The following is a 25,609-nucleotide window of genomic DNA, read 5'->3' as shown; positions in this document are numbered from 1 at the left end:
GTCTGACTGCCTCTATAATACGGGCCATAGAACTTTCCCAAAATAATTTCTAGATCATAGCTTTCAGAAAAACATCCAATCTTGATTTAAAAGCATTATGCAGTTCGCCACTTCTACAAAAAAAAGTGGACATACACCGGCTTCTGTAACCTGAGTAGATTTCCTAAGCTCTTCAAACAAAACACACAGTTTTAAGTAAAATATAAAACAGATTTATTAACTACAGAAAGATAGATTTTAAGTGATTATAAGTAGCAAGCATACAGATTAAAGTTGGTTACCTAAGAAACAAAAATAAATTCACAGTCTGCATTCTACAAACTAAACAGGATTTGAATTAAGCAGTGTCTCACCCTGACAGATGGTACAAACAGGTTGCAAATCTTCAATATACAGGCTGGAACTGCCTCCCAGCCTGAGACCACCCTCCCCGGTTCAAAGTCTTTGTCCTCCTGTGTTTCCAGGTGTTCAGTTATGGGGGGAGTGAGGCCAAGTGATGATGTCACTTCCCCTCTTTTATAGTTTCTTTCAAATTGCAGGAAAGATCTATAATTGTGAGGTGGGGGTCCACCCTCATTGGTCAAGCATCTCCATTGTCTACGTGCTCTCTCTGGGATGGCTGCTGGGAAAGTGAATTCCCTTTAATGGGCGATCAGTACATCTGACTACTCCACTGTTGTACCTGAAAGATTGGTTGTAGGTATTCCCAACCTCACAACATATTTCAGTAACACACACACATAACAATACTTAATAACTTCACATATAATCCAACATGATATTAATGTTCAACAGATCAAGACTTTTAAAATATCTCACAAGCCATACTTTGTATACAATTAAATTATATGACAATGGTGAATATCACGGTTTCAGGGTGCTGCTTTGAGGTACAGAATGTCACACCCTTGCCTATAGATTAAGTTAATCCAGTTGTAACCTGGAGCAAAACAACAGGATTATGGGACAGGGTATAAATTAGGTGAATAAACAGCAGATGAAGAAAGAGAACATTAAGTAGAGTACAACATCCATTCTTCAGTGAAAAGATATCTCTGTTTGGAAACTACTTCCTGTTCGGAGTTTGATATCTAAGGTAAACCGAGAAATTTGCTCTGTTTTCATGTTCACCTACAACACTCTGAGCAAGACTAGAGGAGACGACAAAACATGACACCTGTTTTACTTTACTTTACTTTCACCTTCATGAAGGTGAAATGGTAAGAGCGTTACATCTCATCCAGTAATCCCCTCCCTAAAGGTCTTGTAGAAGTCAGTACATTTACAGTCCTGGTTACAAATTAGCTGATTTGCTCTGTATCTCCACTTCTCTGTCAGACTGTCTTGTCTCTGCTCAGTCCAGCACCTATCTTTTCCCTTGTTTGACTTTTGCTCTCTTTTTCTCTCCTGCATTTGTGATGACTTCACAACTAAAACTCCCATCCAAGCCTTAATCATCTCCTGTCTTGCCTAGTGCATCCTCCTCCTTGGCTTTCCTGACACCAACATAACCCTTTTTCAACCAACACAAAAAAAATTTGGAAAGACCAACTTCCTTGACTGTTACTCTGACCATATAACCCCTCAACTCCACCTATGAATCCGCCTGCTGACTTCTTGCCCTGGCTCTAGAAACTGTGAAGTCAAGAAGAATTCATCATGTTCCTATTACAACTCTGGCATTTAGGGTAGTGACAAAGCTCCTCCACTCCTGTCTGTTTCTGGCAAGTCTTTCAATGGTTCCCCAGCTGTGCCCCAGGTTTTTCAGCTCGGCTTTCACAGCTCTTCACCATGTTGTATTTGGGTGGCCTCGTTTTCGCTTGCCTTCAGGTGTCCATCTTATTGCTACTCTGGTGATGGAATCAGTTTCCATCCAAAGCACGACCAATCCATCTCCAATGCCTCCCGGCAATGATGGTGCTCAGATCCTCTTGGCTGCACTCTGTCAATAGATCTTGGTTTGAGATTGTTCTGGGCCAAAAGATAAGGAGGCACGTTGTATAGAATGAAGACAGTTTGGACGTCATACTTTCTCATTCCTCATTAGATGGGGTCAAAAAGAATTTTTCCATCTCTAAGTGCTATGATTCTTCGCTTTCTTTTTTCATCATTCTTGCTACACAAGTATGACCTTTGGTGTGTGCTTCTGACCCCTTTACCCCAGGTAGGGAGAATGAGTCTCCTTCCAGGAGCCTCATGAAGACAGCAGATCTCGTGTCTGACACCTCTCTACTATCATACAAGTTAGTCCTTTTCAAATTATGGGGGAGGAGAGGAGCTCGGGGTCTCAGCCCCACACTGCTCCCAGCTGCAGTGGGGGGAGGGGGACAGCTCGGGGTTTCAGCCCCACGCCGCTCCTGGCTGCAGCCCTGCAGGGAGGCACTGGGGCTCAGGGCTTCAGCCCCGCGGAGGGGTCGGGGGGAAAGGGACTGGGGCTCAGGAACTGGGTTTCAGCAGCAGGGCTCCGCGGCCCTCCTGAAAGGGCCCATGGACCCCTCCCCCGTTGAGAACGACTGACAGCACAAAATATCCGATGGTCTATTAAGAATATACCAGTACTGCCGGCTTGGATGGCAGATCATCCTCATACACATTTCTGTAAGGATGAAGTTGTCCTAAAAATATCATGCCAAATTCTTGCCTATGATCATGGATTTTTATTTAAATCAGACCATTTATGGAACCAGTCACATGATGAAGAAAATATTACATACTGAAGTAACTTTTGTCCTCCAAATATGTTGCCTCCATAGATTCACACTAACGTTCCCTCTTCCCCTTCACCCTGGAAATGTAAAGGATATGCCCAGGGTTAGAGAGGAGCTAAGTGACAATTTGGGGTGAACCTTTTATATTGTGTGTCCTAGAATCCTGGAACAGGGCAGAGGGCATCCACTTGCACTCTGTGATAAAGTCAGGTTGCCTGGGTCAGGGTCAGGTAATCTGTTCCTTAGTTTCCTCTCACACACTGGACTAATCAAAAGTCCTTTCCTTCTTAAGGTGAACAAATGTTCCGAATAAAAGAAAAATGCATAGTTCTTCACCCCCTCCTACAGGGATTCTCCTACTCTTTTATAAAAGGAATCAAACCAGCCTTCATCCTCTAGCTGGTGTCATGAAGAGGTGCCTTGCCCTGGAACCCTAAATCATACGGCAGCTGTGTGCCCTAATCTCAAAACTGCCCTGCTTCACTGGGCTACTTCCTACAATGCACCTTCTCCCTGGCCTTTCCCCACAAGTCCTCTTCCAAACCCCTCCAAGCTCCTTTTCCAGTCTTGTTCTCCAAAAGGCCCCATAACTGATCTTATCTAGACCCATAGTACTTGAGAACTTTCACCAATCAGTTACTAGCACTCCTCTTCTCAGTTCTACCTCACTGGAGAGACCCACACCAGATCTTGCTTTGTCCCTTTGTTTCTGAAAGAAAGGCTGCTTCTTACTCAGTTCTGCCCGCTTACTCAGCAAACCTTACTTCCTACCTGCAGTGACATGACCCCCTAGGTCTACTGTTCTCAGAATGCCTATTCTTAAAGGGCCAGAGGATATGCTAGATCAAAGCTTACCCTTAAATGGAACCCTGTGACACTCATCCAGTTCATAGAATATCAGGGTTGGAAGGGACCTCAGGAGGTCATCTAGTCCAACCCCCTGCTCAAAGCAGGACCAATCCCCAATTTTTGCCCCAGATCCCTAAGTGGCCCCCTCAAGGATTGAACTCACAACCCTGGGTTTAGCAGGCCAATGCTCAAACCACTGAGCTATCCCTCCCCCCAGTTGCTTTTAAATGGGTTCTTTTGGGCAGGTGATCTCACCATGGAGATCTATCAAGGCCATGCATTCAGAGAAAAAAAGTCACATTAGTAATTTACCTCTTTTTCTTAGCCATGTAACAGTTGCTATCACTGGTATTATGTCTTATTTTACTTGGTTAAATGTTTTAACATTTTTAGATGCTCTCATAGGTCTCCAATTCCCAAGAGGACTTTATTCATATGGACATTTCTTCTTTCCTCTTTTGGTTAGGAAGAATGGACATTTAATGAACATTGATCGGTTTGATTGATTATTCTGTAGCAGTAGGTCCTGGGCTACAGGACTGGAAAATTGAAATATTGGGGATTACTTTTGTTCTGGCACATTCAAGAGCCTTTTTATTATGATTTGAGGCTATTTGCTTTATTCCCTTTTCACGACTACTGCTAACCATAAATATCTCACTGTTACCTTGCACTCCCACTGTCCATTGTATTCACCTGTTGTCTCCCATCATACGTTTTGATCGTAAAAGCCTTTTTGGGGCAGGAATCATATTTTCATTACATACGTATAACAGTCCCTAGCATAGTGGGCCACTGATTCCTGACGGGGGCTGCTAGGTGCTACCACAATACAAACAAACAAACAAATAATATGATAGCAATAAATATCACATAGTAAAAAAATCTTTGGGGCAGATCCTCAGATAATTTAGATTGTCATAGTTTCTTTGAAGTAAAAAATTTGGACAGCAATTGCTATGCAGATTCTATTATATGTATATTCATACTAGAAAGCAAGAGATTACCAGTTATTCCATCTGTATGCTACTGGCAGGGCAGAAAGGGCATTGTCCATTTTAAAGCAGTCTCATTTGTAAGCGTAAGCAATCTTCCCTAGAGGTTCTAGTCTCTGTGGAACAGCACCATGACTGGGCATTGTTTTTAGTCTTCACTCCAGTTTGTATGTCTCCTGTTCCTTTTTCCCCCTCTGGTAGGGAGCCAGCTGGAGGAGCCTCTCTGCACTGCAGTGAAAAGCTGCAGCTCTGGAGAGCTGAGATGTCAAAAAATAATCCTCAAGTATTAAGATGAATCATCTGAAAACAGAAGGTACTTGGATCATGTGGTCTGAAAATCTCAGAAAACCTTTGATCATAGTGATTCTCTTTACTGATGTACAGTCCCACTTTCAAGGTAGAATCGCTTACATTTGTCTTTCTGAAGAAATGTATCTGCAAGTTTTCTCTTTACTTACATATTTACTTGTCTCAGTGCAATGACTTGAGACAAGCTGAACTGATGCAGTCTGGCAAATTACAGCACAGAAAAATAAATTCAATCCCTTTGCTCCACTGACTCCCTTTGTTTATAAGGCTCATTTCCCATAAAGTGCATAGACTGTAGTTTCATAGCTCCTTTTCTATATAAAAATTTCTATCACATCAGGTTGCGTTCATCTCCTGGAGACTAATGCAGATTAAAGATCTTAGTGTGGAAAATAACTAACCTATTAACACCATCAGCAACTGCAACCTGAATCATTTGGAAACACAGCAGAGGAAAATTCAATTTTTTTGTTTTGTTTTTCAGATTATGTTGCTGTTAGTGTCTCATGACACAATAGATAGCAAGACTCACATGCACTTGCCAAAATGCTAACTGTTCCTTTCAAACTATGAATTTTCTCTTGTGTCCTCAGTGTTGACGTGGCAGATTATAAGAAAAAAAAAATCCCACTGAAAGCAAAGACACAGGTTTCTCTGTCATGCTTCTCAAGCAGTAACTCCTCTCAACAGGAATCTTGCAGACTACAGGAACTGACATTTTTAGGGAACACGGCTGATTATTACTTTAAATTGGTTTTACAATCACTAGACTTAGACTCTTCTTTCACTAAACTGCATTAACACAGGCCAAATCTCTACTCTTTTGTCAGAAGAGCACAAGTACTGTACTGGATATAATCACCCATACACTCTATACCCTAAAATGGCCATTGGTGGAGTTTCCTTTACACAGCATGCCAAGGGCTGATACCCTGAGCTTGGGCTATTTGATAATATCTCTCATACATTGTATGTAAGTACTCCATTGACATGGCTAGGTTGAATGCATTATCTATCATATACACAGTTTCAGAGGAGTAGCCGTGTTAGTTTGTGTCAGCAAAAACAAATACGAGTCCTTGTGGCACCTTAGAAACTAACTAACAAATTTATTTGGGCATAAACTCCACACCGCTTCTTGTCAAGTGTTGGAAATGGGTGACATCCACCCTAATTGAATTGGCCTTGTTAGCACTGACCCTCCCCCACTTAGTACAGCAACCCCCATCTTTCCATGGGCTGTGTATTTATACCTACCTACTGTATTTTCCACTCCATGCATCTGATGAAGTGGGTTATAGCCCACAAAAGTTGCTGCCCAACTAAATTTGTTAGTCTCTAAGGTGCCACAAGGACTCCTCGTTGTCTCTGCATATACAACAGTTGTGTACTGAATTAAGGTCCTTTTTCCCCCCGAACATGTTTCTAGCCTCCTGGGTCTTCCATTTTAAGCACTTGCAGCATGGGACACAGTAATCTGTGGTTTCTGGAGCCCGTCTCCTGACGTTTGCAGGGTTGTCTGGAGGTGGCCACAGGGCACGCCAGGAGCGTGGGAACCCTGGCTCGCCCACGGACGCCTCGGCCTGGGACTCGTAGGCCGCGGTCTCATTGGGGGGCCCTTTCGCCAGCCAGCTCCCGCCCCGCGCACCGGGACCGGAAAGGCAACGCGCCGCCCGGCGCTGCCCTGACCCGGCCCCCGCCGCGCCCCTTGCTCTGCAGACCGGGGCAGCTCGGAACTCCCCCCGCCGCCGCCGCCGCCGGACCGCGTGGGGAACGAAGCGCGCGGGAAGCCCGGCGGCGGGGCGGGGCGGGGCGGCCGGAGTGCGGCACGCAGGGGGGGATGTAGGCTGAGGTGGAGTCAGCGAGACCACGGGATCCCGCCCCCCGCTGCTCGGCCGCATTATCTCTGGCTCACGTGTCCACCCCAGCCAATCAGCGTGGGGCTGATGGCTCTTTAAGAGCCGCGCGCCAGTCACCTGCTTCACGCTGCAGTAGCGGCGAGCGGTTGCCATGGAGATCATTGACAGGGCGGTTGCCATGGATACAGCGGCGCCCGGGCTGTCGGGCGGGCGCCGCGGCTGGGGGCTGCGGAGGCACGCGCTGCTGATCGTGATCGGCGAGATCGGGACCGAGGCGGAGCGCGCGGCGCTGCGGGGCGCCCTGGAGCGGGGTGAGCAGCGGGCGCCGAAGCGCGCGGCGGGGCTGGGGCGAGGCGAGGCGGCAGCCGGGGGCACTTGCCGTGGCGGCTCCGGGCGAGAAGCGCGGGGCTGCCTGGGGCTGGGGCTGCAGCGACTGGCCAGCCCCGCCCGGGGCGCGTCAGCGTGCCGCACTGTCACGGCGCGAGTGGCAGGGGCTGGGCTCGCCCGCCCCCCCCCGCCTTCTGACCCCGTCCCTCACCGTAGCGCTGAACCCCCCCCCCACCCCTCCCGTCCCGGCTTCTTACCCCGTCCCTCACCGTAGCGCTGAACCCCCCCCCCCACCCCTCCCGTCCCGGCTTCTTATCCCGTCCCTCACCGTAGCGCTGAACCCCCCCACCCCCGTCCCGGCTTCTTACCCCGTCCCTCACCGTAGCCCTGAAACCCGCCCCCCCCCCGTCCCGGCTTCTTACCCCGTCCCTCACCGTAGCCCTGAACCCCCCCCCACCCGCCCCCGCTTGTTATCCCTCCCCTCACCGCAGCCCTGGATTCCTTTTCCCCCCTCCACTCCCCCGGCTTCTTACCCTGCCCCTCATCGCAACCCTGGATGGACCTTCCCCACACCCGGCTTGTTATCCCGTCCCTCACCGTAGCCCTGAACCCCCTACTCTCCCTCCCCCCCCGGCTTGTTATCCCTCCCCTCACCACAACCCTGGATGGACCTTCCCCCTCCCCCCCAGCTTCTTACCCTGCCCCTCATCACGACCCTGGATGGACCTACCCCCCCCCCGCTCTCCCCCTCCAGCATCTTATCCTATACCTCATCGCAACCCTGGATGGACCTTCTGCTCCCCTGGCTTGTTATCCCTTCCTCATGGTAGCCCTGAACCCCCTACTGTTCCCCCCCCCGGCTTGTTATCCCTCACCGCAACCCTGGATTCCTTTCCCCTCCCCTGGCTTCTTAGCCCGCCCCCACCACAGCCCTGAACCCTCCACCCCCCCCCCCCCGGCTTGTTATCCCTCCCCTCACCGCAGCCCTGGATTCCTTTCCCCCCCTCCACTCCCCGAGCTTCTTACCCTGCCCCTCATCGCAACCCTGGATGGACCTTCCCCTCCCCTGGCTTGTTATCCCATCCTCACAGTAGCCCTGAACCCCCTACACCCCCCCCCCGCTTGCTTGTTATCCCTCCGCTCGCTCACCGCAGCCCTGGATTCCTTCCCACCCACCTTCCTTACCTTGCCCTTCACTGCAGCCCTGGTTTCTCCCGCCCCAGCTCTGCTGAAGTCTGTCTCAGCCCAAGGCTCTTCCCATCCCTTTCCTGCCCCATCCTGGGGCATGCTGAGGGCCGGTGCCTCAAGCAGGGTTTCTACCCTTTGCCCCTGCCCTCATTTCAGGGCAGCCCAGGTGGCTGAGGAAGTCAGGAGGTTTATTTCTCTCCACCAGTTGTGGGTGTAGGAGCTGTACAAATCCATCAGTGTCAGGTTATGTATACTGTCAAAAAGTGGTTAAAATGTTTGTGTCCATTGATCTGGGGCTTCTGGAACAAGCTGGGGGTCATGGGTGTGTGGAGTGGGGGCATATAAAGGACCTCAACTTTGCTCTGATGTGCTCTAAGGAGTCTGGAATTAGAGCTGGACCTGGGGCTATCCTCAGACAGCCCTGGCTCCCTGACACTGTTTACTAATAAACTTACCTGTGTCTGTAAATAGGATCTAGGGTAAAGAGCTCTGTGAGCCTGACACACATCCCCCTCTATGTGGTATTCACTGACCTCCAAGCACAGGTTAGTAGCTTGGGGTGAGTGGTGCCAGGTGAATGCTTTGGTAGGGTCACGTAGGGGAAGACGAAGGTCCTCTCACTCATGTTCATCCTTACATAAGAGACTTCAGCTCCTTAATCAGATAAAGCTTCTTATGGTCTTTACCATATAACGACATGAAACTCTTAGGCCTGGAGGGGAATGTGTACAGAGAGAATATCCCACGTAAAACAGTAGCAATGCCAGCCAGAAGAGTGGATTGCAGATTGTTGGGATCGAGAGGACTAAGAAAGCTGCCTCATGGAATTGTGGGATACTTCAGGATGACTCCTGGCACGTGAGTCAAGTGGGGCTGGGACTACACTGCAAAGCAGTAGGCTTGACTTGACCTCGGACACTCCAGCCCCGCAGGGTCCTGGGACCCTACGTCTGACTCCTGGGTTAGCACAATTGCAGTGTAGGTGGAAGGGGGGTTAGCCTTGAGCTCAGGCTCAAGTTTGGGCTTACATTGCAGTGTAGACATACTCTCAGAGTACCTTTTCCAGACCTGACAAAGAGCTCTGTGTAGCTCAAAAGCTTGTGTCTTTCACCAAAAGAAGGTCCAATAAAATATATTACCCACCTTATCTATCTAATATCGTACAACTGACATGGCTACAATACTGCAAACAAAGTCTTTATGTATAATTTTTTTGGGGGGGACCCTCCTTCCCCTGTATTAGGAATGGAGTAGAGAGAAGAGTTTATACTGTCCCTTATGTAAACATTTTGAGCAGCTGGGTATGGTCATGTGGAAGCCTTCCTGTGATTGTGAGCAAATGGTACAGGGGGTGGAGGCATTGTGATTAGAGAAGACTTTTTCTGAGATGGCTGAATTATCAGGTCCTAGGGACCTGACTAGGAACAGTTCCAAGAGCAGTGAAGATCCTGTAACTGTGACTTGCAAGAATAACATGTTAAAAAAATTTCAGCCTACAATGCTAATATAGGCTGAGATTGTGATTATCAAGAGATGTGACTGTGGATTCTGGCCCAAAGGGGGAGGAAGAACCCAATGATAAAGGGCTTCAGCAAAAAGATATTTGCATTGTCGTCTCAAGTGGTCAGAACACTGTCAAACCTGTGGGGACCCTCCAGTGTATCTTTGTGCTTGTGAGATTCCTTTATTGCCGTTAGAGGGATATGCTTTAAACAGTGTTCTAAAACACCATTATTAGACCTGGAAATTGGGGATATCTTTAGATTCTAAACCCATCCCTCTAGGGGAAAGTAGCTTGATATTGCTCTGGATTACTGGTTATGCATATTTATCGTGTTATGACAGTAGTACCTGTGGCCAACTGAGACTGGCACCCCATTGTGTACTGTACAAGGCACTGTACAAACAATGAGACAGTCCCTGCCCCAGAGACCGTACAATCTATATAGAGAAGACAAAGGTTAGGGATATAACGTACAAGTTGCTCTAATGATTCAAGAATTGTAGATGGCAAGAAGTGACTTGCTATGTAATGCTGCCAGTGAATCTTGCTCTAAAGATTGGCGGTATTTATTTATATTACGGTAGGGCCCACATGCTCTAGTGATAGATCAAAACAGTCATTCTGGGTTAGACCAAAAGTCCATCTAGCCCAGGATCCTGTCTTCCGACAGTGGCCAATGCCAGATGTCAGAGGGAAGGACCAGAAGAAGTCATCATCAAGTGATCCATCCCCTGTCGCCCATTCCCAGCTTCTGGCAAACAGAGGCAAGGGACACTATCCCTGCCATCCTGGCTAATAGCCATTGATGGACCTATCCTCCATGAACTTATCTAGTTCTTTTTTGAACCCTCTTATAGTCTTGGCCTTCACAACATCCTCTAGCAAGGAGTTCCACAGGTTGACTGTGCGTTGTGTGAAAAAAATACTTCCTTTTGTTTGTTTTAAACCTGCTGCCTGTTAATTTCATGTGGTGACCCCTAGTTCTTGTGTTATGAGGAGTAAATACTTCCTTATTTACTTTCTCCACACCAGTTATGATTTTATACACCTCAGTCATATCCCCCGTAGTCTCTTTTTTCCAAGCTGAAAAGTCCTAAACTTATTAATCTCTCCTCATACGGAAGCTGTTCCATACTCCTAATCATTTGTTGCATAATGACAAGTTTCAGAGTAGCAGCCGTGTTAGTCTGTATTCACAAAAAGAAAAGGAGTACTTGTGGCACCTTAGAGACTAACAAATTTATTTGAGCATAAGCTTTCGTGAACTACAGCTCACTTATCGGATGCATCTGATGAAGTGAGCTGTAGCTCACGAAAGTTTATGCTCAAATAAATTTGTTAGTCTCTAAGATGCCACAAATAAGTACTCCTTTTCATTTTTGTTGCCCTTTTCTAAACCTTTTCCAATTCGAATATATCTTTTCTGAGATGGGATGACCACATCTGCATGCAGTATTCAAGATGTGGGCATACCATGGATTTTTTTAGAGGCAATATGATATTTTCTGTCCTATTATCTATCCCTTTCTGAATGATTCCCAACATTCTGTTTGTTTTTTTGCCTGCCGCTGCACATTGAGTGGATGTTTTCAGAGAAACATCTACAATGGCTCCTAGAGCTCTCTTGAGTGGTAACAGCTAATTTAGACCTCATCATTTTATATGTATAGTTGGGATTATATTTTTGTAATAGAGCCAGGCTCACCCGGTGGCACCTCCTGCTGGCTGTCCTTGGGAATTAGCTCATCAGCCTTTGGAGCGCCCTCTGCCATCTGGTGATTTGCCTGTCACTGGCCCCCGTGTCCCTCCCGGACCTGGTGCCCTTTTGTCTGGGGTCCTGCCCCCTGGCAGTAAACCCCAACAATCTCTGAGGGTCTCCCCTCCCCAGGGAACCCCTACCCACTCCCCCCACCTCACCTCAGTCTTGGCTACTGCCAGTCTTCGCTTAGCCCCGCTCCCTGGGGCAGACTGCAGTGTATCAGCCACTCATCACAGGTGAGGGGGTTTGGACCTGCTGCCTCTGTCTACCTGTGGGCTGCCCCCATGCACCCCAGTACCTAATAGGTCCTAATCTAGGCCTCACAGCTGGGGGCAGGTTCCAGGCTGGAGCTCCCAAGGCCTTTCCTCCTCATGTCCCTGCAGCCAGACCCTTCCCTCTCTGAACACAGAGAGAGACTCTGGCTAAGCTTCAGCCTAGCAGCCCCTTTATAGGCCCAGTTGCAGCCTGACTGGGGCATGGCCCAGCTGTGACCATCTCCCCAATCAGCCTAGCTTTTCTTGGCCTGAGCCCTGGCTCTCTCCCAGGGCTGGCTTTTAACCCACAGGGCAGGAGCGGGTAACCACCCCACTACAGTTTTCCAATGTGCATTACTTTGCATTTGTCAACATTGAATTTCATCTGCCATTTTGTTGCCCAGTCACCCAGTTTTGTGAGATCCCTTTTTAATTCTTCACAGTCTGCTTTAGACTTAACTATCTTGAGTAGTTTTGTATTATCTGCAAGTTTTGCCACCTCACTGTTTACCCCTTTTTCCAGATCGTTTATGAATATGTTGAATAGGACTGGGCCCGGTACAGACCCCTGGAGGACACCACTGTTTACCTCTCCCCATTCTGAAAACTGACCATTTATTCCTGCCCTTTGTTTGCTATCTTTTAACCAATTACCGATCCATGAGAGGACCTTCCCTCTTATCCCATGACAGCTTACTTTGCTTAAGAGCCTTTGGTGAGGGACCTAGTCAAAGACTTTATGAAAATCTAAGTACACTATATCCACTGGATCCCCTTGTCCACATGCTTGTTGACTTCCTCAAAGAATTCTAGTAGATCAGTGAGGTATGATTTCCCTTTACAAAAACCATGTTGACTCTTCTCCAAAAAATTATGTTCATCTATGTGTCTCATAATTCTGTTCTTTTCTATAGTTTCAACCAGTTTGTCCGGTACTGAAGTCAGGCTTACTGGTCTGTAATTGCCAGGATCACCTCTGGAGCCCTTTTAAAAAATTGGTATCACATTAACTATCTTCCAGTCATTTGGTACAGAAACTGATTTAAATGATAGATTACAAACCACAGTTAGTAGTTGTGCAATTTCACATTTGAGTTCCTTGGGTAGGATCTAATGAGAGAGTGAAATGAAAGAGTCCTATTCAATTACATCATGTAATAGCAGACAGCTAAAAAGTGACAATTTTTAAAGTGCTTATATACCAATGCTAGAAGTCTAAATAATATGGGTGAACTAGAGTGCCTCATATTAAATGAGGATATTGACATAATAGTCATCACAGAAACTTGGTAGAATGAGGATAATCTATGGGACACAGTAATACCAGGTACAAAATATATTGGAAGGACAGAACATGTCGTGCTGGTGGGGGAGTGTCACTATATGTGAAAGAAAGTGTAGAATCAAATGAAGTAAAAATCTTAAATGAACCAAACTATAGCATAAAATCTCTATGCATAGTAATTCCATGCTCAAATAATGAGAATATAGCACAGGCAGTCAACAAAAATTCACATCCCGTGACCTGTCCATGACTTTTACTATATACCCCTAACTAAAACTTGGGCCGAGGGCTGCAGGTGCTCGGGGAGGGGGGGGGGGCCTGTGGCGCTATGCCCGGGACCCCTGCTGGCGCTGGGGGGTGGGACAGGCCACAGCACGCAGCCCAGGACCCCTGCTGGGGGGGAGGGGTTGGCAGGGCTGGCAGGGGCTCCCTACCGGCTCCACGTGTCCCTGCAGCTCCTAGGTGGCGCAAGGCCAGGGGTCTCCACGTGCTGCTCCCGGTCCTGCCATAAGTGCCGGCTGCGCAGCTCCCATTGGCTGTGTTTCCCGTCCTATGGGAGCTGTGGGGATGGGCCTTGCGGGCACAGGCAGCACATGGAGCCCCCTGGTGCCTGGCCCCTCCTCTGCCTAGGAGCTGCAAGGCCATGCCAATGGGAGCTCCCCACCCCGAGGTAAGCGCCCCTGGCACCTGCCAATCCCCTGCCCCTAGTCCTGAGCCCCCTCACACAAACCCAAACTGCTGCTGCTGGCCCAGGGGCTGCCTGGCTTGGGCAGCCCCTGAGCTAGCACCAGCTGCAGAGGTCATGGAAAGTCATGGAATCCGTGACTTCCGTGACAGACTTGCAGCCTTACCCATAGCTAGAGGGTCACATAGATGTGATATGACACACTGAGAAAGGTGATACAGCTTGCTGGGTCACAGTGTACAGGGTGCCTTGTGATAGTGAATCAGTCTGCTGAACAGGAATTGCATTTTATCAGTTAGGAGACACTGAGTAAAACATCTCTTAATTGGCAACAAAATGTTGTTGTCCCCTGAAAGCCCTTTGTACAGTTTTTGTTTGTTTGACAGTAAGGAGTTTAGAATGCAGATCCAAATCAGATTGACTTTGGACTTCTCAGCAGCACTGAGACTGAAAGTTAGGTTGGTGCAAAGTGTTAGTTTACTCTACAGTGTGATTGGGATGTAGGATGTTCTTTGAGGGTAGAATAATTAATTAATCTTTATTCTTATTTTGTTTTTTATTATGGGCATGCCTAAACTGAGGTGTTGTCATACAGAGAGGAAGACTTTGAGGACTTTCCTCGTAAACACCACCAAAATCTTGCCCTGTGTGACTTTGAAGGTGTGCAGAGTCGCTTACAGAATGTGACTACTAATCTCGTATGCTTTTCCCTTAGTGTGGTCCAGGAGAACACACAAGTTAGACTAGAATTAAGAACAAACATATTCTTGATACCTAAGCATTACCCGGCTTCAGTGGCATCATGTGGTTCTCTGTGTGAGACTTGAACAGTGGCTACTCTCACATGCTATGAAGCAGAGTCTGATCCGAAGGTCACGTTTCTATTCTACTTTGATTCGTCCAGTTTTGAAAGAATGTCTCAAGGGAGTGAAGCTGGTATTAAAAGGAAATGTCAAATCTTATAAGCCAATTAACCCAGCAGGAAGTCAGACAGTTTGCAAGGGCATGAGGAATGGGATATGAGAAACTGTACCACAAGTCACATGGACCTGTACCCATGCAGTACATGCTACAGCAGCATCCTCAAAGAATATGACCAGTTAGGAAACCTCAGGATGGTACATTGCACACACCTGTGTAAGGAGAAGGGGGCCCGGAATCTGGTAGAGCAATGGTCTGGTCCCTCTGCAGTGGGCTGAGCATTTGAGGTGATGGTCATTGGTAAGATGAGGGATGATTTTAAAAACTAAACTGAGTGACTTCCAAACTGCTCAGAGGAAAAACTTGAAAATTAGCTGAGATACTAAATGAGAAGCCCCCTCTCCCCATAGATTTTAAAAGAGGATCTCTTTTCTTTGCATTGTGGAGAATGTAACAAGCAGTGCTCCAGAATAGCCCTTCTTGTTGCTGCAGCCAAGAAACTGTGACTGATACAGCAGCTCACATCAGCAGGAAGTGTCCTGCAGAGAGCCACCTCACCTCCCTTCTGTTCCCCTCCAGGTTGGATTGCTATTCAGCTTCATCTCATCAACACTGCAGAGGTATTAAAGAGCCCCTGTGTTGGGCACATGTATTAAATCACAGCTTGCTTATCAAGGCCATTTTTATAAAAAGGGGAACTGATTTTCCCTGCCTTGCCTCAATCTGTTCCCTTCCTGAACTGCAGAACTCTTATTTCTTGGCCTGTGTTTGTTATTTGGGGGTGGGGACATAAAGGAGCAGGAACAATTGATATCCTGTGGTGCTGCTAAAACTGATGATGGGTTTTTCTGATATTCTGAGAGCATCCTGAGCGCCATTAGCTTGTCATACGTTCTGCAGTGCGGTCTGTCACCTGATTGCTGCACCATTCCTTTGCAGTGTGTGCTGTGACCATAGACAAGTTAACAAAAAAATTGTCCAGAGTTATTCTAAACAATCCCTGCCTTTGAAACTATATGTTTGCTATGTGTGTGTGATGTGGCAAACTACTAACCCCATTATGGTGATGTGTGCTGAGGGCTCGGGCTGAGCTTTGTAATTGCATCTTGTACTCTGGAAGCAGCGCTGATATTTGAGTTTGCATCCTCTGCTGAGCAGTGGCCACTATGTTGCATTCAGTTGACGGTCGTCTCCTGAATCGAGCTATAGTGCTGGAGAACAAGAACTGATTGCTGCAGTTAACTGGATTGGTACCCCTGCTCCTCCAGGGACTGGCAATAGACTCCTTTTAGGGTAGCGACAGGTGTGGAGCTAAGATTTTTTTTTCTGGCTTTTTTGACCCCCTGTCTTTAATGCACCATCACACAGGAGTGGAATTTTCTCTCTGAGATGGTGGCAAAGGTGTTTTATCAGTACTCACGTAATGAGTACTGATAAAGTTTAGAACCTTAGTTTAGTTATTATGTATTTGACTTGTACAACACTCTATCACTGGCTTTAAGCTGCTGCTGGCTTGCTGGAGGCAGCAACGAATGAAAGGTGAGGTGGAGTTATCATATGTACCAACAGTTTGATTACCATGCACCCAACCGTGGCAAGGTGCCATCTGGGAGTGGCTGCTCCTTGTTGGGACATGAAGATGAATTACCTGTAGCACTGTATATGCTACCCAGAAGGTGAAACTCTTCCTCACCAAGGTCTGAAGGTGACTTCCCCAGCATGGTGTGACGCCATCTGGTCTGGGAAGAGAGTCTACTCCCTGCTGGGATATGAAGGCGATTATTTTGCAAAGATTGTATAGCTTAAAGAGCAAACTCAAAGGGTCTGAGGGTGATCCATGGCTTTGGAAGAGTGATGTGGTAAAGGAAGTTGAGGGGGATGGTCTGTACTGTGACTCGGAGGGGTACACATGTTATAAGAACTGTCGTATCAAACGGATCAATAGTCAAATTAGTCCAGTATCCCATCTCTGCCAACAGCCAATGCTGAACACTTCAGAAGATGTAAAACTCCCACAGTGCATTTGCCTGATTATGCAGTGGTGTATTTGGTTTAGTCATTGTTTGTGGAACCTCACTAAAATGAAAACTCATTTACTACCTTGTCCTGCCCCATAACCTAGGTGCAGAGTTGTAAAGGAACAAATGGGAATTGGCTGCCTAACTGTCCCTTGTCTTTTAAAATGTTCACCATGGGTCCTAAATATGGGCTTCTGAAATAGCATACACAGTTTCATATAATCAGCTGGCTGACTTTTATTGACACCTCCATTCCTGGTTTTGGAATTCATGGAAAAAGGCCTTAATTCTACTTTTCTTGTTGGACAGGAATTCGCTCATGGAACATTCATCTTCCCTCTTGTGACCTTAATCAGCAACTGAGACTCTTTGTAAGTCAGCATCTTGCTCAGTTTTCTTCAGAGTTCAAAGGTCAGTTTCCTTTTATCTATATTCATTTTTTTGCTTTTCTGTTGGAGTTTGAAGTTGGTGAATAGAGGATGGAAATGAAATTGGTAAAGATTTTACTACTTAGAAAACAACCATGTTCTTCCTGTGAGTTGCTTCTCCCGGTTTGAGTAGACATTAACATGAACACTGAAGGTGGAAACCATAGACATTAAATTCCTTTGCACTGATATATATTTATCTAAAACTGCTGGTCTAATTGTTGGTGAGGGTGGAGGGCTTGTAGAGGAACTAGAGACATGCAAATAGGCTTTTAAACAGAGTGCCCAGATAAATAATTTAAGGCATTGTTGTTTGTTCCTTCTTACAGCACAATACATTATTTCATACAAACTGTGTATTCTCAGATCTCTTTATAGAGGTAATTAATAGTTTGAAACTGTAAATTCCCCACTCATGGGAGAGTTACCAGAAGTAATCACCTTGTTGGATAGTGTGGGGGGCTGAGGAAGACTAACTGAATGTTTGTTTACCTGAATAGCAATTTGCATTTCATAGGCGTTTATTCCACTTTCCTGAAAGGAAAGATGATGAATAAGTACTTGATATTAAATACCATTGGCATCTTTGAAAGAGTGCCGTATTACCATGCATTTAGAACTGTCCTCTGTTCCCAGGCTAATTGTCACACTGTTAAATTTCTCAAAATGTATATACATATTAAATATAGATCATATCAGACATATGGGCACAGGCTGTCACTGTGAGCTATGCCTGCAAGATGTTTTTATATCAACATATTACACCTTGTCAGATTCCTCTTTTTAGGTGTTTGTGTGTACTTGAAGGAAGGTGCCATTTTCCTAATGGTCAGGATATATAACTGGAAAGCAGAGGCCTAGGTTCTGTTTCTGGATCTGCCATTGACTTACTATGTGAGCCTGTGACGCAGTTTCTTTACCTATAAAATGAGGATAGTAAGAATGATGCATTTTTGTAAAGTAGCGGGATATCTGGAGTTAAAGCTCTGTGTATTACTATGTACACACTTGATTAATTCCTCTCCTGAAGTGTGGTGCCAAGAACTGGACACAGTACTCCAGTTGAGGCCTTATCAGTACTGAGTAGAGTGGAGGAATTACTTCTCATGTCTTGCTTACATCACTCCTGCTAATAGAGCCCAGAATTATGTTCACTTTTTTAGTAACAGTGTTACATTATTGACTCATATTTAGTTTGTGATCCACTATAACCCCCGGATCTTTTCCTGCAGTACTTCTTCCTAGGCAGTCTTTTCCCATTTTGTATATGTGCAATTGATTGTTTCTTCCTAAGTGTAGTCCTTTGCATTTGCCCTTTATTGAATTTCATCCTATTTATTTCAGACCATTTCACCAGTTTGTCAAGATCATTTTGAATTCTAATCATGTCTTCCAGAGTGCTTGAAACCCCTCCCAGCTTGGTATTGTCCACAAACTTTAAAGTGTACTCTCTATGCCATTATCCAAATTTATGAAGATAGTGAATAGAATCAGAGCCGGTACAGAACCTTGTGGGACCCCACTCAATATGCCCTTCCAGTTTGACTGGATAAAGATTTGACCACAATGATCTATGTGTTTGTCACCTCCAGATTAGATTTCTGTGACTTACTGTCTCTAGGCCTGAAGGTAGATGCAATATCAAGGCTTCATCTTGTGTAGATTATAGCAGCCCAGTTTAATGAGATGAGCCTCCTTGAGTACATTATCATTACCTCTGTAGAGGCTCTGGTTCCCACTTCACTTGCTAGTTCAAGGCCTTAGTCCTAATCTACAAAGCCATCAAATGGTAAAGACCCAGCTACTCTATTAAATTCCTTTATTTATTTTTTGTATTGCTGTAGCACTATGAGGTGCCAAGTAGGATTGGGGCTCAGCTGTACTGAGCGCATACAAACATGTAGGAAAACATAGTCAGATTTCCATCCATGACTTGCAAAAACAGTTGTGTTCCTCTGGAATAATGTAGTGTATGCAGCATGTGATAAAGAATTCTCTAAACAGATTTTTTAAAAAAAATCTGTATGTCTCAAGCAAAGCTTCCCATAACCAGGGAATGGAGAAGATCAGGAGGTTCCATGGAGTCTGCTATGGAGCTCTCCACAGACACATGATTTACCTGGAAAGTGCTTAGGCACTACAATGATGAGCACTGTAGAAAATCCTAAACTAGATTCCTATATCCTGTTTGCACTTATGCCACTGAAACCCTCATTCTTGAATGAGTAATTGAGTTCCTCCATACTTCCAATTTGTCCACCTGTAAAATATCTGGTCTCTTGTTATAAACTAAGGGATTAACTACTTGAGATCCTCTGAAGGGAACTAAAGAAAGATGATTTTATTTGTTTTGTATTATTGCTTAGAGATCCCCAACCAGTTTAGGGCCTCATGTGATAGGCACTGCACAGACATAGTGTAAGACACTGCCTTCCCCAGTCTTAGTTTAGGACAAGATGTAGCAGGTTGGTAAAACAAATGAGGGCTAGGGAAGGATGGGGTAACAGTAATACATATTCTTTTGCATAGATGAAGTGTGCACACTTCACTGGTGTAACAAGCAGATCAGTAGCAGGAATGGAGAAAGGAGAGCAGCAGAATATGGACCCTGGACTTCAGAAAAGCAGACTTTGACTCCCTCGGGGAACTGATGGGCAGGATCCCCTGGGAGAATAACATGGGGGGGCGGGGAAGGAGTCCAGGAGAGCTGGCTGTATTTTAAAGAATCCTTATTGAGGTTACAGGAACAAACCATCCCGATGTGTAGAAAGAATAGTAAATATGGCAGGCGACCAGCTTGGTTTAACAGTGAAATCCTTTCTGATCTTAAACACAAAAAAGAAGCTTACAAGAAGTGGAAGACTGGACAAATGACCAGGGAGGAGTATAAAAATATTGCTCAGGCATGCAGGAGTGAAATCAGGAAGGCCAAATAACACTTGGAGTTGCAGCTGGCAAGAGAGGTTAAGAGTAACAAGAAGGGTTTCTTCAGGTATGTTAGCATCAAGAAGAAAGTCAAGGAAAGTGTGGGCCCCTTACTGAATGAGGGAGGCAACTTAGTGGGAGAAGATGTGGAAAAAGCTAATATAAGCAATGCTTTTTTTGCCTCTGTCTTCACGAACAAGGTCAGTTCCCAGACTACTGCACTGGGCAGCACAGCATGGGGAGGAGGTGACCAGCCCTCTGTGGAGAAAGAAGTGGTTCGGGACTATTTAGAAAAGCTGGACGTGCACAAGTCCATGGGGCCGGATGCGTTGCATCCGAGAGTGCTAAATGTGGATGTGATTGCAGAGCCATTGTCCATCATCTTTGAAAACTCATGGCGATCGGGGGAGGTCCCAGACGACTGGAAAAAGGCTAATGTAGTGCCCATCTTTAAAAAAGAGAAGAAGGAGGATCCTGGGAACTACAGGCCAGTCAGCCTCACCTCAGTCCCTGGAAAAATCATGGAGCAGGTCCTCAAGGAATCAATTCTGAAGCACTTAGAGGAGAGGAAAATGATCAGGAACAGTCGGCATGGATTCACCAAGGGCAAGTCATGCCTGACTAATCTAATTGCCTTCTATGACGAGATAACTGGCTCTGTGGATGAGGGGAAAGCAGTGGACATGTTATTCCTTGACTTTAGCAAAGCTTTTGACACGGTCTCCCACAGTATTTTTGCCAGCAAGTTAAAGAAGTATGGGCTGGAGGAATGGACTATAAGGTGGATAGAAAGCTGGCTAGATTGTTGGGCTCAACGGGTAGTGATCAATGGCTCCATGTCTAGTTGGCAGCCGATATCAAGTGGAGTGCCCCAAGGGTCGGTCCTGGGGCCGGTTTTGTTCAATATCTTTATTAATGATCTGGAGGATGGTGTGGACTGCACCCTCAGTTTGCAGATGACACTAAACTGGGAGGAGAGGTAGATATGTTGGAGGGTAGGGATAGGATACAGAGGGCCCTAGACAAATTAGAGGATTGGGCCAAAAGAAATCTGAGGTTCAACAAGGACAAGTGCAGAGTCCTGCACTTAGGACGGAAGAATCCCATGCCCTGCTACAGACTAGGGACCGAACGGCTCGGCAGCAGTTCTGCAGAAAAGGACCTAGGGGTTACAGTGGACGAGAAGCTGGATATGAGTCAACAGTGAGCCCTTGTTGCCAAGAAGGCCAATGGCATTTTGGGATGTAGAAGTAGGGGCATTGCCAGCAGATCTAGGGATTTGATCGTTCCCCTCTATTCGACATTGGTGAGGCCTCATCTGCAGTACTGTGTCCAGTTTTGGGCCCCACACTACAAGAAGGATGTGGAAAAACTGGAAAACGTCCAGCAGAGGGCAACAGAAATGATTAGGGGACTGGAACACATAACTTATGAGGAGAGGCTGAGGGAACTGGGATTGTTTAGTCTGCAGAAGAGAAGAATGAGGGGGGATTTGATAGCTGCTTTCAACTACCTGAAAGGGGGTTCCAAAGAGGATGGATCTAGACTGTTCTCAGTGGTAGCAGATGACAGAACAAGGAGTAATGGTCTCAAGTTGCAGTGGGGGAGGTTTAGGTTGGATATTAGGAAAAACTTTTTCACTAGGAGGGTGGTGAAGCATGCAATGCGTTACTTAGGGAGGTGGTGGAATCTCCTTCCTTTGAGGTTTTTAAGGTCAGGCTTGACAAATCATCCCAGCCAGGGCTTTAGTTGGGGATTGGCCCTGCTTTGAGCAGGGGGTTGGACTAGTTGACCTCCTAAGGTCCCTTTCAACCCTGATATTCTATTAATCTTCTCTCCACCTGCATATAAATATGAAATGTTATGTTTGATTTATGCTGTTACTTTGACAGATGCTTGAGGTTTAAACCAAGCATCAGAGAACAAAGGCCTGTCTCCTTAGAGACTGGCTTGTGGTTATGGGTGGGATTTATTTTTTTTAAATGTAATATTGGAAACTGAAATCCCACTTCTGTGACTAGAATAGTAATTATCACCAGGAGCCTACACTGCCATGCCAGTCCACAGCCATAAAATAGGATCTAGACTAAAGTCACTGAGAGACTCCCACTCTGGCTTCTCTCTATGTATGTGCACGATCTAATACTTTGCTATTATAGGAATAGTAGCATTGGGCTGCTGGAGGAGCTTACATTTTGATTCCCTGTCCCTTCATCGTGATGGGAGAGATGCTGCTGGAGATCATTTAATATTCAGAAATTCTTATTCAAGATGCTTGAGTCTTTCTGGTAAAATTGTGGGGAGGATGTGATGGGCTGAGACTAGCGAGGGTGTTGCTTCCATTTTTAGGGCCACCGTTTCCATTTCCTAAGTGCCTCTGCCACAGTGCTTCAGCTGAGCTGTGGTCATGGTACCACCTTAAGAGCAGTGCACTCTGTTTCTCTCAATGAATCCAACTTCCCCTCCAGCCCCTACACACTCCAGCATGGCTTCACTGTTTATTCTGCATGTCCTCTGAGTCCCCCTTCCCTTCCTCTGACTGAAATGCATATAAGGCTGTTCCTGGAGTGAGCAAGATGCATTATGACACTGAATTCAGCCCACTCAGAAGTTGAATCCCTCATCATTTGTGGTGGGTGAAGTTTTCTTGTTTCAGCACCACCAATCCCTTTGCTGCCAGTAATGCAGTCCAGTTCTCTGTGCTGTCAGAGATGAATAGTGGATCTGTTGATGCAGGGTATAGTGGAATGTAATGTGGACATATGATGTGGAGTACTATTCTGGTGCTGCAGCTCAAGGCCTTTTATAAATGCTTAAACTTTCCTATATGTACTGATATATCCATACCAGTGTAACCCTCATGTGGATCCTTCTATTCCAATGTTCTATTTTTGGTTTAGAAAATGTTGCTTTGGAAGGTGTTTAATGTAAACAAAAAAAGGTTACTGTTATATCAAAATTAGAGTCTCTACCCAAGGGGTTATACCACAATAACAATATCAGTTTAAATCCACATTTTGGCATATACCAGCACAACTTTTCTGTGTAGACAAGCCCTGAGGCCCCCTACACAGGTCTGCCAATCCACTTAAGTCCAGCAGCACCATCTGTTTCTCTAGGTTGACTCTCCCATGAGCCAGATGAGCAAGTGTGGCTCCGGCATGCCTGGGGAATGGTGACTATGTAACTGTATTGAGACGTCTTTCACTTTGCAGGTTTACTTATTGTCTGGGAGCCTGTGCAGGCATTTTGTGTAGCTTCAAAGAAATTCAGCGCCTTTGACCATGCAACAGCTTCAGAGGCCCCTGGGCACTCCCAGCCTACAAGACGAGGGGGAATGGATGGATACTGTGATGGGTTTTTTTGAGTGGAGGAAAGGGGAGGGCCATAACTCCAGCAGAGCTATAGCAGTCTCTCTACCTCATTGTCCTTGCAGACAAGAATTAGCTCATTAAACAGTTGAAAATTCTGGTCCTGATCCCAAACAATCTGAAAACTAACAGCAGTAGGGTCTAACTCCCTGCTCAGCCTCTCCGCTTTTCCTTGCAACCTCTTTCCCATCTTCTGTCTTAGTCTATTTAGATTGAACTCCTCAGGGCAGCAACATGCTCTTCATACTGACTGCACAAATAATAAAAAGAACCAACAATGGATTTGAGACTTCCAAGCTGCAGTACATGGAGCTTCCTCAGCTTTGTTGCCATGCTGCTGGCATTGAGATAGATGTGCTATGAGAGCCAGACAAGGCCAGCTGAGTCCCTGCCCACACCGGTCTGGACATTCTTACAAGAGATCTCAGACCTGCTGCGTCACTTTGCCTTTCTCTGGCAGAAAGAGTGTGTTTTGCTGCCATCTATTGGCTGAAGTTGGGGTGCAGGCAGTACAGCTTTGTGTGATATGTCCAAAGTGTCTGTTTAATTTTTTAGCTGTCAGAGGACTCACCAAGAGTTTGAAAACCTTATAGAATCTCAGGCTTTGTGTACACTACAGTTTATGCCTGTATATCTTATGTCGCTCAGGGGTCTGAATAAACCGTCCCCCTCGAGCGACATAAGTTACACAGACATAAGCACCAGTGTGGATAGTGCTGTAATGGCGGGAGAGCTTCTGCCAGCATAGCTACTGTTGCTTTAAGTCGACGGGAGAGCTCTCTCCCGTCACCTTGGAGTGGCTATATTAGAGAGCTTAATGTGGGGAGGTGGTAGAGACCCCAGAGCATGGCTGATTCCATCCAGTGATGAGGGCATCAGTAGAAGTAAATAGAATCAGCTGGGACATAGAATAACTACCGGTACTTCAGGAACCAGGGCACCTGTGTAATGTTCTTATTGCTGCAACTGAGTAAGAAACCCCTGAGAGGTCAGCTGAGTGGGGAGCCATCAATAGAGTGAATCCCAGTTGAGAAGTTTGATCTGAGAGGTAACAAATACAGTCTGTCAGAGGTGAAAGTTAGTAATAAATTTAGTTCCTTATAAGAATTACCCCAAGTGTGAAAGTAGATTACAAATGGGAGTCCTTGCGCTGTTATTCTTATGCAGATTATTACTATTGTTTATATTTATTTATACTGTGTCCCTAGTTAAAACCAGGACCTAACTGTGCAGGATGCCGTGCAAACACAGAGAAGACAGTTACTGCTCCAACAGGTATATAGTCTAATCAGAGACAAGTTGGAACAAGTGAGTGACAAATGAGGAGGGGAGGCATTACACAGAGTAGGGGTGGGCAAACTTTTTGGCCCGAGGGCCACATCGGGGTTGCACAGCTGTTTGGAGGGCTGGGTAGGGAAGGCTGTGCCTCCCCAAATAGCCTGGCCCCCACCCCCTATCCACCCCTCTCACTTCCCGCCTCCTGAGTGACCCCCCTCAGAACCCCTGACCCATCCAACCCCCCCTGCTCCTTGACCCCTGATCGCCCCCTCCTGAGACCCCCCCCGTCCCCTAACTGCCCCAACCCATATCCACACCCTGCCCCCTGACAGGCCCCCTGGTACTCCCATGCCTATCTAACCCCCGCTGTTCCCCGTCCCTTGACCGCCCCCGCCAACCTCCACCCCATCCAGTTGCCCCTTGCTCCCTGTCCCCTGGCTGCCCCCTGGAACCCCCGGCCTGTTATCCAAACCCCCCGCTCCCTGCCCCCTTACCATGCCGCTCAGAGCAGCAGGAGCTTGCAGCCCCGCCGCCCACCCGGAGCCAGCCACACCGCGGCGCTGCCTGGCAGGAGCAGCGGGCCAGAGCACTGGCAGTGTGGCGAACTGAGGCTGCGGGGGAGGGGGGAACAGCACGGGAGGGGCCGGGGGCTAGCCTCCCCGGGCAGAAGCTCAAGGGTCAGGCAGGACGGGCCCACAGGCCGGATGTGGCCTGTGGGCCATAGTTTGCCCACCTCTGACATAGAGCTATTGATGGTCCTGAGGGTACCATATCTTTTACAGTAAATAAAATTGGCTCTCCCTGACTGACAAACATCTGAACAGTCACTAGCTAGCTGATTGTTTGTCAGCATCATAGGAGACCTGGTTCTTGGGGAGAAATTGGAGGAGATAGGGAAGTGGCCTTATGGATTATGGGGGGACAGTCCATGTATAAAGTACAGTGC

General features: G+C 46.6%; 1 protein-coding gene and 1 long non-coding RNA gene across 2 annotated transcripts in view; one reads left to right on the top strand and one right to left on the bottom strand.

The window, feature by feature from the left end:
- Nucleotides 1-357: 357 nt before the first annotated feature.
- LOC141995470 (uncharacterized) lies at nucleotides 358-4,826 on the bottom strand. The gene is made up of 3 exons (XR_012641324.1): nucleotides 4,565-4,826; nucleotides 2,715-2,785; nucleotides 358-1,971 (listed from the first exon to the last, which is right to left on the bottom strand). It is a non-coding gene; the product is annotated as an uncharacterized LOC141995470 (long non-coding RNA).
- Nucleotides 4,827-6,905: 2,079 nt separating this feature from the next.
- Nucleotides 6,906-25,609, top strand: part of MAP1A (microtubule associated protein 1A) — a 107,467-nt gene continuing 88,763 nt past the window's right edge. Inside the window, exons 1-2 of the mRNA XM_074966732.1 lie at nucleotides 6,906-7,031; nucleotides 16,971-17,072. The gene's annotated coding sequence lies outside the window, so the exon portion shown is untranslated. The remainder of the gene's footprint in view (nucleotides 7,032-16,970; nucleotides 17,073-25,609) is intronic.

The sequence above is a fragment of the Natator depressus genome, chromosome 10, assembly GCF_965152275.1.
Source record: "Natator depressus isolate rNatDep1 chromosome 10, rNatDep2.hap1, whole genome shotgun sequence".
Classification (NCBI taxonomy): domain Eukaryota; kingdom Metazoa; phylum Chordata; order Testudines; family Cheloniidae; genus Natator; species Natator depressus.
Note: the sequence above shows the minus strand (reverse complement) of the source record. Positions and strands in the feature narration are given on the sequence as shown.